We start from the raw sequence: 17,278 nt of genomic DNA, 5'->3' as shown, positions 1-17,278 counted from the left end.
TATTTATTTTCACATGCCTTTTTCCCCCTATTCCCCATTATTGCCTTCCTTTGTATCAAATAGATACTTTCTAGTATGCACTTTGAATTCTCTTGTGATTTCTTTTACTATGTGTTTTGGAGTTTTTAAATTAATGTTTGCTCTGGGGATTACAATTAACATCCTACTTTGTAACAATGTAGTTCAGATGATTACAAACCTAATTGCCATAGTATACTAAAAAGATAAGTCTATTTCCTCCCTGCTCCTTTGTGCTATTGTTATCATACACATTACAGTTTCTACATTATGTGCCCATCAACACAGATTTATAATTATAGCTTTATGCATGTGTCTTTTAAACTGGGTAGGAGAAAAAATGAATTACAGAAAAACATACATTTAACTGTCTTTTATTTTTACCTGTGTAGTTATCCTTATCAGTGTTCTCTGTTTCTCCGTGCGGGTGTTAAGTTACTGTCTGGTTTCCTTTTTTTCAGCTTGAAGAACTCCATTTAGTATTTCTTTCTTTCTTTTTAAGGTCTTATTTATTTATTTGACAGAGAGAGAGAGAGAGAGAGAGAGAGAGAGAGCAAGAGAGCACAAGCAAGGAGGGGTGGCAGGCAGAGGGAGAAGGAGAAGTAGGCTTCCCAGTGAGCAGGGAGCTTGACCTGGGGCTCCATCCCAGGACCTGGGATCATGACCTGAGCCGAAGGCAGATGCTTAACTGCCACCCAGGTGCCCACTATATTTAGTATTTTTGGTATGCTGATAGTACTAGTGCCTTTTACAAAGTATAGGTTCTTTGGGATATAGATGCTGAATTCTTCATAAGGAATGTTCTTAACAAAACACATACATAATTACATATTTACATAAATACACTCTCCTCCAAAACAGGACTCTGCAGCTGCTCTTTGGCTGCATCTTTGCAAAGCAGCCCATCTGTTTTTTCCCGATCATGTAAATATATTTCCTGAAATACAGTTTTTGGCAAAGTTAAGTTTTACTTTTTTTTTTTTTTTTTTTTTTTTTAAGTAATCTATACCCAACGTGAGGCTCAAACTCAGGGCCCTGAGATTAAGAGTTCATGCTCTTCTAATTGAGCCAGCCAATATTAAGGTTTAATATTATAAAGTTATAATATAGTTTTGTATTAAAAATATATTTTATATAATTTTTATATTTTATATATAAATTATATAAAATATTTTTATATAAATATAATTTTATATAAATATATATAATATATATTAAATATATATACTGTTCAGGCTGAAAGAGACCTTAAACAGATTCCACATTTTACAAATGAGGAAATCGAAGCCAAAAGAGATTAAGTAACTTGGCCAAAATCATACTGCTAGTTAATAGGGAAAGCCCCATTCGAAATGAGATTTCCTGATTGTTAATTCATATTGTTTCTCCAACATTCCAAATTTCTGTCAGGATGCTAACTATGATTATCTAGTTTGGTCATGATATACTTAACAATTAGGGCACAAAATAATGAATTGGTCCGTAAGAATTTAATTAGAATAATTTATACTAAAAAAAAAAGAATAATTTATACTAATTAGATTGCTGTCTGCCTGATGGCTTTCCTTTAAGACATGTTAGTACCTTCCAGTCATAAATCTGGCTTTTAAGTGATTTTAATCCTGATCTTTGTACACTATTTTACAATGAATTCTTTTTTTTTTTTTTTTTTTTTTGGCTTTCTTAGTCTGAGATTCCCTTTCATGTTTTAATCCCTCTTTGATGTCAGGCTTTTGATAGGAACTCTGTAAGTGGACAGTTCACCAGAATGCATAAAGAATGAGAGCCACCTGGGCAAAATGGGTCAATTCAGTAATTAGGAAATTTAGAATTTTTGAGGGTTGTGTGACATTTGTTATGACAGGAATCATGTTTGAGTAGTAGACCCTTCTCCTTAAGTTTCACGGTGAGAATACAAAAATCCGCCCCATGGTAATATTGTCTTATCTCACAATGGAAACAATTTTATTTTTTGACCCGCAGTTTGGTTTCTTGATAAATGCATGTTTCATACTTTGTGTGTCATTTTGTATAAATTAAGAGCACAAGCATCATTTTGAATCTGGCCCGCCACCTATTAGGAGTAGGGACCTCTAGCAGGTCCCTTAATTCTCTGAGCCTTAAATTCCTTGAATTCCTTGTAAGCAGGAATACTTTTACCAACATTCGGGTTGTATCAGGATTCAGTGAGATAATATGTATAAAGCACTTAAAAGAACACATAGTAAGTGCTCAATAAATGTTCCTTTTATTTTTGTTCTATGTGATACTGTTTGAACATTGAATCCTTCCTCTTCACCATCCTAACTCTGGAGAGGATCTAGCCACAGGATCAGAATCCTTATGAACCTTTGAAAAAGAAGAATGGAAAGGTGGCTTGGCCCTCTCTGACTCAGCCTGGGGAAAAGGCAAAACTGCAGTGCTCAAAGGAGGCAAAACCAGTGGTCTAAGCAGCCAATGACCTTATGGCTGTGTCAGCTTGTCCTATTGTGTAGGGGGTCCCCAAAACTACCCTCATGCTTGATGATTCACTAGAAGGACTCACAGGATCCAAATGGTTGATTATAATGAGACAATACAGATTATATTCAACAAAAGGAAAAGATGCATGAGATAAAATCCAGGAGAACCTAAGTGCACACTTCCAGGTGTCCTCCCACAGTGGAGTGTCATGGATGTACTTATTTCCCCAGCAACGTGTTACAACATCTGCAAAGTATTACCAAGTTCACCTGAGCCTTGGTGTCCAGAGTTTGTATTGGAGACAGTCACATATGTAAATAAAGCCTATATGAGCGATCTCAGCTACTCAGACTCCAGCCCTCCTTCCACCTCCTTACTCTCACCCCCAGAAAAACAGGTGTTTATCACACATTACATTGTCAGAATAAATATATCTGCTTAAATGGTACAGCATGGCCCCAGGTCTCAGAAACACCCGCTTGTATTAGGCTGTCGGAACATTACAAGGCTCATTGGTTATCTCCTAAGATCAGGCAAGGGCTACTCCTGAAGATAGGCCTTTCTTTGGTGGTACAAGGTATGGACAACCCAGACCTGTTGAGGTAATCCTTTTTCTGCACACCTTACCTACCTTTTAAACTTCATAGATGGAGAAAAGGTACACCTAGTTGATGAGCCAGTATGATATTGTTTTTTTTTTTTTTTTTTTTTAAAGATTTTCCCGCAGGCCCAAATTTTACAGTTGGTGTACCACACGGCTCCAAACTACCAGTAATGGTGGTTATACAGTAGACACCTTTCTCAGAGGCAGAGAAAGTCAGGTCAGGCATTAGAAAGTGCTACAATTTATGAATGGTCTTAGAAGTTTTATAATTTTGACTGGGGGGAAGAACTTAGGAGGCCATCTGCAAATAACTCTAACTTGCCAGCCTTAGTTTCTAATGAGAAAACATAAGCTAAAGGTATTACTTATATTAGTGGAAGTTTTAAGTATAGCACTGGATGCAACTGTATTTAAAAGAGGTGATTTATCAGGATCCTTGGGTAGCTCAGCGGTGTAGTGCCTGCCTTGGGCCCGGGGTGTAATCCTGTATGTTGTGCCCAAGATTGTGAATCCGAGAAACCACCAAGGAGCTGACACCAATGCAAGCACACGAGGGTTTATTAGCAAGCTCGAGCTTGGGTCCAAGTATACCCGACACAGCGACACAGCGGAGCAGGGACTTGGACCCCAAAGTGGGTTACAGCTGGGTTTTTTATAGGCTGGTCTAGGGGATTTTCAGAAGGGGTGGAGGAATATCTCAAGTTCTGTTTATATTCTGATATGGGGCTTAAGGGCATTGAGCTCTGTTCTCATTCTAATATGGGACTTTCTACTACAGGTGTGGGCTCTGTTGTCTTTCTGATATGGGATTCTCTGCCAAGGACATTGAGGACATTCTGCAGTTTTTCCCATAAAGTTCAGCTCTTATTCACAGGGGCCTAAGATGGCTGTACTTGTGCTAATGCTAAACTTTAGGTGGGATGGCCTTAATTTTTCTTGGCCTCCACACTGTAGTCCCAGGATTGAGTCCAGGCTCCCTGCAGGGAGCCTGCTTCTCCCTCTACCTGTGTCTCTGCCTCTCTCTCTCTCTCTCTCTGTGTGTCTCTCATGAATAAATAAATAAAATCTTTAAAAAATAAAAGGTGATTTATCAAATATATGTAAATAGTTTGATTTAATTGTTATATAAGACTTTGTTATGTCTGCAAGTCATAGAAAAAGTTGTCCTGTGTCCTGATTTGGAGTTCTAAAGTTATTTTCACGTACATATTCAGAAATTATTATCTGTGCTTCAACGTGTCTGGGTAAAAGCACTTCTTTCAACTTATGTCCTAAAAACAAATTCAATGCTATATGGACACAACAAACAATCTTATTTCTAACCTGTATATTCATTTACAAAATAAAATTTAACTCATTATTCAGCTTATTTTAAGCTAATTTTAAGACATAAAGTTAGAACATTCTAATTTTCTTTTAAACTCTAGGGCAGCCCTGGTGGCTCAGCGGTTTAGCACCGCCTTTGGCCGGGTCGTGACCCTGGAGACCTGGGATCACGTCCTGTGTCAGGCTCCTGGCATGGAGCCTGCTTCTCCCTCTGCCTGTGTCTCTGCCTCTCTCTCTCTCTCTCTCTCTCTTTCTGTGTGTGTCTCTGATGAATGAATGAATGAACGAATAAATAAATAAATAAATAAATAAATAAATAAATAAATAAAATCTTTTAAAAATAAAAATAAACTCTACCCCTGGGGTGCCTGGGTGGCTCAGTCGGTTAAGTGTCTAACTCTTGATTTCATCTCAGTTTGTAATCTTGGGGTCATGGGATCAGCCTGTGTTGGGCTCCATGCTTAGCAGGGAGTCTGCTTAGGATTCTCTCTCTCCCTCTGCCCCTCCCCATCTCCGTAAAATAAAATAAATGAGTACATCTTTAAGAAAAAAAAAAGTAAATTCTACCCCCAACATAGGGTTTGAACTCACACACCCCTAGATCAAGAGTCACATGCTCTACTGACTGAGCCCACCAGGTGCCTCTAGTTAGAAGATTTTCAACAAAGTAGTTCTGACGGAGCATTACATCATCTGTCTTCCTTCTATCTGTCTATCTATCTATCTATCTATCTATCTATCTATCTATCTATCTATCTATCATCTATCTATCTTCATACTTTGGGGTAAATTGGAAACTCTGGCTTTTGAATTTCCTAATGATGTCTCTGGAGTAAATGCAAAAATGTTCTTTTCAGATAACACTATGCCTAAAATAAATTGCTAGCACAGGATTGAGTTCAGCTGTGTCCCATTTAACAACTTTTCTTCATTCGGGCACTGACAGCATATTGTTTGGACCAAATCTCTTTGCCTGACAGGGGAGAAGCTTCCCAGTCAGAAAACTTTTTTACCTCCCATGGATGTGTAAATTAGCTTTGCTTAGCTCCTGTGTGGTCATCTCACACTTCACAAACATGCTGTGGTCTTTACAAATGATTTTTATTTTTATTTTTTTAAAATTTTCAATGCAAAAAAGAAAATGAGAGTCTAACACCTTATAATTCAAGTCCAAGTTGAATTACATGTTTTTGTAAGAGTTTGTTCTATCTACAATAGTCAGTCATAGTCTTTGCAACTAAGATTATGATCATTAGATGAACCAATAAGAGAATGCAGGAAGTGGAAAGTGATAGATCATTTTGACCCTACTGCTGTTCAGAGTTAGTGTCCATTTATCCGACATCATCCACCCCTTTACAGACAACAGATGTGTTCCCTTGGCTGTGTGGCTGTCATCAGCAACAGAGGCCTCGTCACTATAGTAGTATGCATGGAAATGCCTTTTTTTAAATAATAAATTTATTTTTTATTGGTGTTCAATTTACCAACATGCAGAATAACACCCAGTGCTCATCCCGTCAAGTGCCCCGCTCAGTGCCCGTCACCCATTCACCCCCACCCCCTACCCTTCTCCCCCCCAGAGTTAGGAGTCTTTATGTTCTGTCTCCCTTTCTGATATTTCCCACACATTTCTTCTCCCTTCCCTTATATTCCCTTTCACTATTATTTATATTCCCCAAATGAATGAGAACATACACTGTTTGTCCTTCTCTGATTGACTTACTTCACTCAGCATAATACCCTCCAGTTCCATCCAAGTCACACTGCTGTGGGTGCCGAGGTGGCTCAGACAGTTAAGTGTCTGACCTTTGAGCTCATCTCAAGGTGTTGATCTTAGGGTCATGAGTTTGAGCCCTGAATCGGGCTCCCTGGTGAGTGTGGTGCCTCCTTAAAAAAAAAAAAAAGTCATATTGCTGTAAACAGACTGTCTTCATGTGTCATACTAGATGTTGTCCTTATTGCCCACCCCCCTTTAGTTCTTTGGTGACAAATTTCCAGAGAAGAATGCACACATATGTGTTTTATGACTATGAGATGCTAGGGCTACCCGATGAAATATTTTTAAAAATCAGTAAAACAACTGTCTTTATCGTAGCATGTAGATGATTCTTAGAATTAAAATGGATAAAAAATAAAAATAAATTATGTATTTACAATCTGTTAAAAACAAGACAAGCCCTAAATGGAGACTTGACCTAATTACATTTTTGGCTCTTGCAGAATGGACTCTTAAACCAGTCAATCATGAATCTCCTGGCTCCGTTGGTTAAGGGTCCGAGTCCTGATTTCAGCTCGGTCGGTCGGTCGGTCGGTCGGTTGGTCGGTCGGTCGAAAAACCCAGCCCTGAGTTGGGAATCCATGCTCAGCGGGGAGTCGGCTTGACAGTCTCTCCCTCTGTCCTTCCTGCTTGCTTTCTCTAAATAAATAAATAAAATACTAAAAAAAAAAGGGGGTGTGTGTGAATCTCCTAATCAGCACTCGTTAGGTAATCTGCCTGGTAAACCCCTACAATCCCCTAAAGGAACTTTGCAATAACTAACCTGCTTTTTTGCCAAGGGTAACTTCCTTGTTCCCTCCCTTCTGCTTAAAAGTCTTTCACTTTGTACAGCTCCTTGGAACTCCTTTCTATCTGCTAGATTGGATGCTGCCAGATTTGAATAGATTTGTGCCCAAATAGACTCTTAAAAATTTTAATATGCCTCGGTTTATCTTTGAACAAATCTCACCACCCAGAGATAACCACAGTTAACCATACGGTAAGAAAATTTGGTGTAGGACATTCCAAATTGTGTTCTATGCATTAACACATATGGAACCATATTCCAAATATTGTTCTATAATCTGTTATTTTTACTTTGCAGCATGTTATGGATACTTTCTGTGCCAATAAATACAGAAAAAGTTTATATGAATGTTTTACATGAATGAATGCCTCCACAGTGTATTTAAAGAAGGTATTATGTTCTTGAATGACAAAGCTAACCAAATTCGGTGATTATAGCGACTAAAAAAAGAGGTCTGGCTCTACTTCAGTCTCAGATAAAGGAATTAGCATAATTCGCTGAAACACTGACATAATAATGAATCCAGCTGCTTGATTACTGTTTGGATTACAGCCCTGTTTTTTTTTTTTAGTGTGTGTGGTTTTGTGTGTGTGTGCATGTTGGTTTTATTTTTTATTTTTTTTTTTACTTTTTAAACTTTAAGTAGGCTCTATGCCCAGTGGGGCTCAAATTCATGACCCCAAGATCAAGAGTCATATGTCCACAGATTAAGCCAGCCAGGTGCAGCTCCAGCCCTGCTTTAGAAGAAAGGCTTCTATTTCTCCCTGACAAAATTCCCACCTCTTACCACTAGTTAGGGCTGTGGTCTTAAATCTTAGTTGTTTTTATAAAATTGGCCTTGGAAACCAACTGCCTTGTCTTAGAGTTCTAGTTCCACCATTTATTAATTTTGTAAACTTAACTCCTTCTGAACCTTAGTTTTCTCATTGCTAAGTGGGGTTAAAAATAACCACCTTATAGATGTGTTACAAATATTATATATTTACCATGTTCCATAAACTGTGTAATTATTAGGCAAATTATTATAGGTACTTTGTCTCCTCCCCAAACTGCTTATAAGCAATTTGAGGCAGAAATATTTACATACTTATTTACACTCATTCAGTCTCTACTTGAAGCATAATTTTTACCAGGTTAATATTAAATACACTTGGAACCACAGCCAGTTAGACCAAAGTCTTAAGGGACACTCTAGAGACTCCAGAAGGACTGGAAAGCTCACTGTAAAAGAGGAAACCATAAAGGAAATATAAAACATAGGTGAATATTTACCCAATTTCAGGGTGTAGAGGATATTTCTAAGCATAAATAGAAAGGACAAAAGTTGACAGATTTACCACTTAGAAATTTTAAGTTTCTTTTTGTTTTAAAAAGTGCACAAAAGAGTTTTCTATGAATTACAGCAGTATAATATAACCCCAAAGACAATGAAAGGCATAGATAACCTGTATAGGTTAGCTGAACTGAATACCTACTAATCTCCTTCCCCATTTCAAAGTCTCTCACAGTTTTCCTGTCCCATGTCCACCATCATAATAATCTCAAAGAAAAGATCACTCAATCACAAAATAAAACTCTCTTTAGGTGGGCCTCGTTATTTACATAGGTGCAGCAAGAGTTTTAATTTACCAGATAGGCCTCCTTAAAATTCTTTGCAAAAACTTCTGTCTGAAAGTTTTCATGAATGTCAGGTTTGACTTTTATTTTTATTTTTATTTTTTTCAGGTTTGACTTTTAAAAGCCTCTTTTGCTTTTCCTAGGCTAGGAAATCAGGCACAAGAAACTCTCTCCACCAGATTTCTCCTGTAGTACCTATCAATTTGAGTGAATTTTGAGGTCCTGAAAATTTCTTAATTGCCTTGCCTGCCAGGAAGTCATCTTCCTAATAATTGTAAGCATGAGTCCCTGGGCTAGTTTTCCTGGGAGGGCTTTGTAAGCACTGGCTCCATAAATACACCAAACCTTTGGCCATACCTGGTTAAATGAATAGACTCTCTCTCTCTCTCTTCAAGATTTATTTACTTTGAGAGAGAGAGAGAGAGAGAGAGACAGAGAGTGCACAAGAGCGCAGGGGGAAGAGCAGAGGGAGAGGGGGAGAAAGAGTCCCAAGGAGACTCCCCACTGAGCAGAGCCTGATGCTGGGCTCAATGCCATGACCCTGAGATCAGGACCTGAGCTGAAATCAAGAGTCAGATGCTTAATCAACTGAGCAACCCAGGTGCCTCAAATGAATATCCTTCTTAAATATGACACTTCACATAAGGCCTTGGATATATAATTAATGTGTACGATTATATGCTGGTAAAAGGAAGTCAGATCTTTACTGAATCTAGTAAGAGTTTCTGAATTCTGGGGGAACCAGTGAAAATCAGATATTTAAACATTTTTGGTTTATGAGAGAAGAATCTACTAAATTGTTATGGGTTATACACTGGTTATAATTTAAGAAGGAAGAGAAAAAGCTTCCTCCTATATCTAGAAAATAGAACATTAGAACAACATCAATAATATTCTAAACAAAAAACCACAATAAAATTTATCCAGTTTCATTTAGTCCTATAAAGTTAAGTTTTACTCTGGTACATATTGGGTTAGGAGTCTCATGAAGCCAACTGCTTCTTGACCTAATGGAATCCTGGAACTCCTAACTCAGTCCATCGGTGTGGTCTGAGAGTTGTCTAAGTAATGTTAGCTCAGCTCTGAAGTGTTAATAGTTTGAAGAGCCTGTCTCAATCCTTTTCCAGGTGGCTCTGCTCTGAGACTGTCCTTTGTTGAGGACACAAAGTCAGGACATAGTTAACTGACTTTTAGCTTATAGCAGAAACTTCAAGCAAGCATCACAATAAAACAAAAACTATCTGTAGAAGACAGAGACTTCAAATGACTGGTTGATTTATTATTGAGAACTTTCAAATATGAAAGGTCTGATGAAGTTTCATATTAAAAATAGGCAAATGACATATAAAACATGTCCTATAGCATGCAACACAAAGATAATAAAGCCATTACAAAAAATCAGACAAAATGTCTCTAAGGATAGTGACAAAGCCTATTTTTAAAGACATGAATAAAAGTTACATCTGATTTGTAAAAATAAATGAACACAATTTTTATATGGAGAAAGTCTTTAATATAACATAATACTGAAATACAAGATATATAGTCACCATATATTATATGTATATATGTATAAACTATGCCAAGATTAAAACAACTTTTAAAAAAAATTATTTCCTTGAGAGTAAGAGAGAGCATGAGCACATAGTGGGGATGGGCAGAAAGAGAGGGAGAGAAAGTCCTAAGCAGACTCCACACTGAGCGTGGAGCCTGACTCTGGGCTTGATCTCAGAACCCTGAGATTAGGACCTGAGCCAATACCAAGAGTTGGATGCTTAACCAGCCATGCTACCCAGGAGCCCCAGATTATATAACAACTTTAAACTCAGACTAGCCAGTAAAGAGATTCAGTAAGTCTGAAGTAGGGCCCAGATAATCTGTTTTTTACAAACTGCACAGATAAGATTAACATAATTCCTCACTAAAAATGTATTGATCTAGAAGATGATAAATTCAAATTAAAAGCAAGGCTGTGGCCAAGTTAACATTCTGTATAGTATCTGAAATTATGACCAATAACACTAGATGGCTATTGTCTAATACAATCAGACAAAACCACCACTAAGAATAGAATTAAAAAAAAAAATCATGGATGGGGAGGGCATTGAGAAATCTCCAAAGATTTCTCATAAAAACACAGTTTCTGAAATATTTATACTATTTTACTTAAAAACAAAAAGGTAAATAGACTAAATGTGCCTAATTATTTCAAGCACTTCTCTTTTTGTAAGGGGAAAGAACAAGTCTTTATGATGTTTTTTTCAGAGGTCTTCTGAGAAACCTCAAAGATACATTAGGTATAAAAGATATTCCTGAGGGATCCCTGGGTGGCGCAGTGGTTTGGCGCCTGCCTTTGGCCCAGGGCGCGATCCTGGAGACCCGGGATCGAATCCCACGTCGGGCTCCCGGTGCATGGAGCCTGCTTCTCCCTCTGCCTATGTCTCTGCCTCTCTCTCTCTCTCTCTCTCTCTCTCTGTGTGACTATCATAAATAAAAAAAAGAAAAAAGATATTCCTGAAAGTTACCTATCTACTGATTAATCTATCTATCTAGGTATTTATAGTAGGATCTGATTTGGGCAAAGCAAAAATCAAGAGGTTATTAGAGGAGATTTGGACACTTGGTTAAGAAAGGATCATGGGCAACAAAAACTTGGAAAACAAAACCTGGTTATCTAGTCAGAGTGATTATAAACCATTTAAAAAATAGATATAGAAAGCAATTTCTTTCTTAAAAAGAATCTCATGGGATACCTGGGTGGCTCAGCCGTTGAGGATCTGCCTTCGGTTCAGGGCATGCTGGGGTCCCAGGATTGAGTCCCAATCAGGCTCCCTGCATGGAGCCCACTTCTCCCTCTGCCTATGCCTGTGCCTCTGCCTCTCTCTCACTGTGTCTCTCATGAATAAATAAATAAAATAAAATCTTTGAAAAATATCCTCTAAAAAAAAAAAGAATCTCTTTCACTAACATGGCACCTTTGTAAAGGAGCACATTCATTAATATGATCAAAAGATACATTCTCTCTATACAAAAAAGAAGTAAAAATATATATACTTAAAATTATGCTTGCATAACCAATGTTTCAGCATTTTCTTACTTAAAAATTATATTGCTATCTAATGATTATCCATTGAATAATTCAATTTAGTATCTGTGCAAGGTTTTAAGTTACCTAAAGATCTTGGAAATTACCTTCAATCAGTCTTCAATTAAAGTTTAAATAAAAACTTGTCAGAATGATTCCGTTTCCTTAAGCATAAATTTACATTTTTCATTGGTTCTTAACATTATGTAGGAGTAATGTTTTGCTTGTTTGATTAGCAAATCTATATACATTTAGGAAAATCAAATTCCAGTAGAATAAAATACAGTTTTTTAAAAAGATTTATTTATTTATTTATTTATTTATTTATTTATTTATTTATTTATTCATTAATTCATTCATTCATTCAGAGAGAGAGAGAGGCAGAGACACAGGCAGAGGGAGAAGCAGGCTCCATGCAGGGAGCCCAACGTGGGACTCGATCCCTGGTCTCCAGGATCACGCCCTGGGCCAAAGGCAGGTGCCAAACCGCTGCGCCACCCAGGGATCCCCTAAAATACAGTTTTTTAAAAAATACAGTTTTTAATGTAATACTAATAAATCTAAGAAGATATAGCTGATTTTATTAAATCAGAATTATTAAACGAGTCTTATTTGCCAAAGACATACTTTAATACATAAACTTACAGTCTTGAGACTTTTGTCTGTTTTTGTAAGAATAATTTTCTTAGGTATAGCACATTTAAAGTATTAGATGTTGGGCCACCTGACTGGCTCGGCCAGTGGAGTGTGCAAGTCTTAATCTCAGGGTTGTCAGTCTGAGCCCCATGTTGGGTATAGAAATTACTTAAAAACAAAATCTTGGGACGCCTGGGTGGCTCTGGGTGTGATCCCGGATCTGGGGATTGAGTCCCACATCGGGCTCCCCGCTGGGAGCCTGCTTCTCCCTCTGCCTGTGTCTCTGGCTCTCTCTCTGTGTCTCTCATGAATAAATAAGTAAAATCTTAAAAAAAAATTAATAAATAAAGTATTAGATGTGAAATTTCCTTATTTTGGGGGAATTACAGAAACATTTTTTCTTATAAAAGTGTTTATCTTTACTAGTCCTCAAAACAGAGCTCCTTAGTCTTTATAATTAATTTATTAATACCTCTTAGAAATATGAAAATATCTACTAATATAAGAGATAAGGGCTTTTCTAAATTACAGAAATCTAGATGGAGAGCAGACAGCTTCAGAGCAGTAAACACAGAAATACACAATCTCACTGGGTCAGATATCCAACAATCGTTCTCGTTATCAAAGGGTGGTAATTGGTGGCCTTCCACTTGTGTTAGTATGAACTGGAATAATTTGCACCAGTTTTCTACAACTTACAGTGTTTTCTTTTGAAAGACGATAGGGCTCAAACTTACAAACCCAAGATCAAGAGTCACATGCTCTACCAACTGAGCCAGCCAGGGACCCCTACAACTTAAAGGGTTTTGAAGATTGATTGATTGATTTGAGAAAGAGAGAGAGAGAGAGACAGAGAGTGTGCTCGAGTGGGGAGAGAGGGAGAGGGACAGTATCTCAAGCAGACTCCCGGCTGAACACAGAGCCCCACGTGGGGTTCGAGCTCACAACCCTGAGTTCTTGACTTGAGCATAAATCAAGAGTTGGTCGCTTAACTGAGTGAGCTACCCAGGTGTCCCCACGTACAGTGTTTTAAAACAGTTCAAAGACAATAAATGATGGAGAATACCTAGATCACCTTTTTTGTCCATTTCAAAGTCTTTCATAATTTTTCCTGACAAAGGCAAGAGTTAGTAGAGTTAAAGAAAACAAACAGAAACCTTAGCCATATGTGAAATAGGAGTCTAACTTACCAGTGTATCTTTGCAGGTATCAAATAGCTTAAGACGTTTCTGAAGAGTCTGTTCAGAATAGGATCTTTTACTAACTATGAATTTTTATTACTAACAAAAGCACGTCCTTTGAAGCCCTGTACTGGGCTATGCTTCATTAGCTTGGCTTGAATTACTTAATATATTTGAAAATAATTTTAAAAATTACATTTGAGTAGATCCAGATATCTTTTCACTAATTTATCCCCTGAATCAGATTTTAAATTATTATTATTATTTCTGAAAAGAGAAGGATGAATGTAGATGATCATAGGAAATATTTTTATTCAAATTCTAAGTAACTTTGCAAAAAGCTTATAGAGTTATTCCTCCTCATGCTTGGATTAAAGGTTTAAATATGCCTCTGGTGATTCTCTGGCTTTACTCTTGGCTGTTCAGTCAGATGCTACTGCTGCTGTCATGAGAAGGGAAGTAGACTGTTAAAGATCTCAAAACACTAAGGATTGGGGCGCCTAAGTCAGTTAAGCATTTGACTCTTGGTCTCAGCTCAGTTCTTGATCTTGGGGTTGTGAGTTCAAGCCCCAGGTTGGGCTCCATGCTGGGTGTGAAGCCTACTTAAAAAAAAAAAAAAGAAATCCTAAGTATTTATTGAGACCCTTTTCCTTTCTAATCATAAATAGAAAACAGCACTTTGGAGAGAAGAGATAGTTATTTAGGAACAGGAAACTTGGGATCCCTGGGTGGCGCAGCGGTTTGGCGCCTGCCTTTGGCCCAGGGCGCGATCCTGGAGACCCGGGATCGAATCCCACATCGGGCTCCCGGTGCATGGAGCCTGCTTCTCCCTCTGCCTATGTCTCTGCCTCTCTCTCTCTCTCTCTCTCTCTCTGTAACTATCATAAATAAATAAAACATTAAAAAAAAAAAAAAAAGGAACAGGAAACTTCTAATAATTCAAACCTAGACGTTTGTCTTCACAGAATCTTTGTATACTGTTCCCCCCAAATGGTAATTATCTATTGCATAGAAAAATTCTAATTAATTATAAATTTTTGAGATTTTTTAAAAAATCCATTTTTAAAATTTATTAAATTTGTTTTTTTTATTTTTTAAACATATTTTAAATTCAATTTGCCAACATAGAGTATATAACCCAGTGCTCATCCCATCAAGTGCCCTCCTTTGCTTAGTGCCCGTCATCCAGTTACCCCACCCACCCACCCACCTGCAACTCTTTGTTTATTTTCCAGAGTCAGGGGTCTCTCATGCTTTGTCTTTCCTCTCTAATTTTCCCCACTCAGTTTCTTCCCCCTTCCCTTATGGTCCCTTTCACTATTTCTTATATTCCATTTATGAACGAAACCATATCATTCTTGTCTTTCTGATTGACTTATTTCACTCAGCATAATACCCTCCAGTTCTATATGTCGAAGCAAATGGGGGTTATTTGTCATTTCTAATGGCTGAGTAATATTCCATTGTATATATGGACTACATCTTCTTTATCCATTCATCTGTCGAAGGACATTGTGCCTCCTTCCACAGTTTGGCTATTGTGGACATTGCTCTGTGAACATTGGGATGCAGGTGTCCCAGCATTTCACTACATCAATATCTTTGGGGTAAATACCCAGTAGTGCAATTGCTGAGTCATAGGGTACCTCTATTTTTAACTTCCTGAGGAATCTCCACGCTGTTTTCCAGAGTGGCTGCACCAGCTTGCATTCCCCCCAACAGTGCAAGAGGGCTCCCCTTTCTCCACATCCTCACTAACATCTGTTGTTTCCTGTCTTGTTAATTTTAGCCACTCCCACTGGTGTAAAGTGTTATCTCATCGTGGTTTTGATTTGTATTTTCCTGATAGGAGGTGATGTGGACCATTTTCTCATGTGCTTGTTGGCCATGTGTAGGTCTTCTTTGGAGAAATGTCTGTTCATCTTTTCTGTCCATTTCATGATTGGATTGTTTGTTTCTTTGCTGTTGAGTTTAATAAGTTCTTCATAGATCTTGGATACTAGCCCTTTCTCTGATATGTCATTTGCAAATATCTTCTCCCATTCTGTAGGTTGCCTTTTAGTTTTGTTGACTGTTTCTTTTGCTGTCTAGAAGCTTTTTATCTTGATTAAGTCCCAATAGTTCATTTTTGCTTTTGTTTCCCTTGCCTTCATAGATGTATCTTGCAAGAAGTTGCTGTGGCCAAGTTCAAAAAGGGTGTTGCCTGGGTTCTCCTCTAGGATTTTGACAGATTCTTGTCTCACATTTAGATCTTTCAACCATTTTGAGTTTACCTTTGTGTATGGTGTAAGAGAATGGTCCAGTTTCACTCTTCTGCATGTAGCTGTCCAATTTTCCCAACACCATTTATTGAGGAGACTGTCTTTTTTCCATTGGATATTCTTGCTTTGTTGAAGGTGAGTTGATCATAGAATTAAGGGTCCATTTCTGGGTTTTCTATTCTGTTCCCATGATCTATGTGTCTGTTTTTGTGCCAGTACCACACTGTTTTGATGATCACAGATTTGTAATACAGCTTGAAGTTAGGCATTGTGATGCCCTCAGCTTTGGTTTTCTTTTTCGACATTCCTCTGGGTATTTGGGGTCTTTCCTGGTTCCATACAAATTTTAGGATTATTTGTTCCAACTCTGTGAAGAAAGTCCATGGTATTTTAATAGGGATTGCACTGAATGTGTAAATTGCCCTGGGTAGCACATTTTCACAATATTTATTCTTCCGATCCATGAACATGGAATGTTTTTCCATCTCTTTGTGTCTTCCTCGATTTCTTTTATAAGTGTTCTGTGGTTTTTAAAATATAGATCCTTTACCCTCTTGCTTAGATTTATTCCTAGGTATCCTATGGTTTTGGGTGCAGTTGTAAATGGGATTGATTCCTTAATTTCTATTTATTCAGTCTCATTGTTAGTATGTAGAAATGCCACTGATTTCTGTGCATTGATTTTGCATCCTGCCACATTGCTAAATTGCTATTTGAGTTTTAGCAATTTTGGGGTGAAGTCTTTTGGGTTTTCTATATACAGTATATCATCTGCAAAGAGGGAAAAAATCCAATTTTTAAAAGATTTTATTTATTTGAGAGTGAGTGAGTGAGCGAGTGAGAGCGAGAGATAGAGAACCTGGGGGCGGGGGAGAGAGGCAGAGGGAGAGGAAGAAACAGGGTCCCCACTGAGCGCAGAACCCCTCTGTAGGGCTCAATCTGGGGACTCCAGGATCATGATCTCAGTCAAAAGCAGATGATTAATGGACTGACCCACCCAGAGCCCCTAAAAAAATCTATTTTCAAAATGAAATGGGGAGGGATATATTTTAACAAAAACACTGTTACTATTTATTTAGCAATCCCATAGTGTAAATAGCTTCTTGGGTTCTGTTGCTAAGTGCATTTTTAGTAGAGACTAAAACAAATAGAGGAAGAATTGAGAGACCTGACAAGAAGAGGAAAGATTTCCTAGGGAAAAAAATAAAAAGAATGCAGGTTAGGGATACCTGGGTGGCTCTGCGATTGAGCATCTGTCTTCAGCTCTGGGAGTGATCCCTGGGGCCTGGGGATCGAGTCCTGCATTGGGCTCCCTGCATGGAGTCTGCTTCTCCCTCTGCCTGTGTCTCTGCTTCTCTCTCTCTGTGTGTCTCTCATGAATAGATAAATAAAATCTTAAAAAAAAAAAAAGAGAGAGAGAGAATGCAGTTTAAACTTGCCCTAAGCTTTACGGGTTTATTATCACAGGATAGATAAACAGTTGTATTTGTCCTCAATCAGCTCTATCATAATTTTTTTTT

At 37.8% G+C, this 17,278-nt stretch overlaps 1 protein-coding gene across 1 annotated transcript in view; it reads left to right on the top strand.

Annotated features, from left to right (window-relative positions):
• C16H12orf56 (chromosome 16 C12orf56 homolog) overlaps positions 1-17,278 on the top strand; it is an 88,058-nt gene that overhangs the window by 14,148 nt on the left and 56,632 nt on the right. The gene's annotated exons all lie outside the window — the stretch shown is intronic.

The sequence above is a fragment of the Vulpes vulpes genome, chromosome 16, assembly GCF_048418805.1.
Source record: "Vulpes vulpes isolate BD-2025 chromosome 16, VulVul3, whole genome shotgun sequence".
Classification (NCBI taxonomy): domain Eukaryota; kingdom Metazoa; phylum Chordata; class Mammalia; order Carnivora; family Canidae; genus Vulpes; species Vulpes vulpes.
The sequence above is the reverse complement of the archived record's forward strand: the minus strand, read 5'-3'. Positions and strand labels throughout refer to the sequence as shown.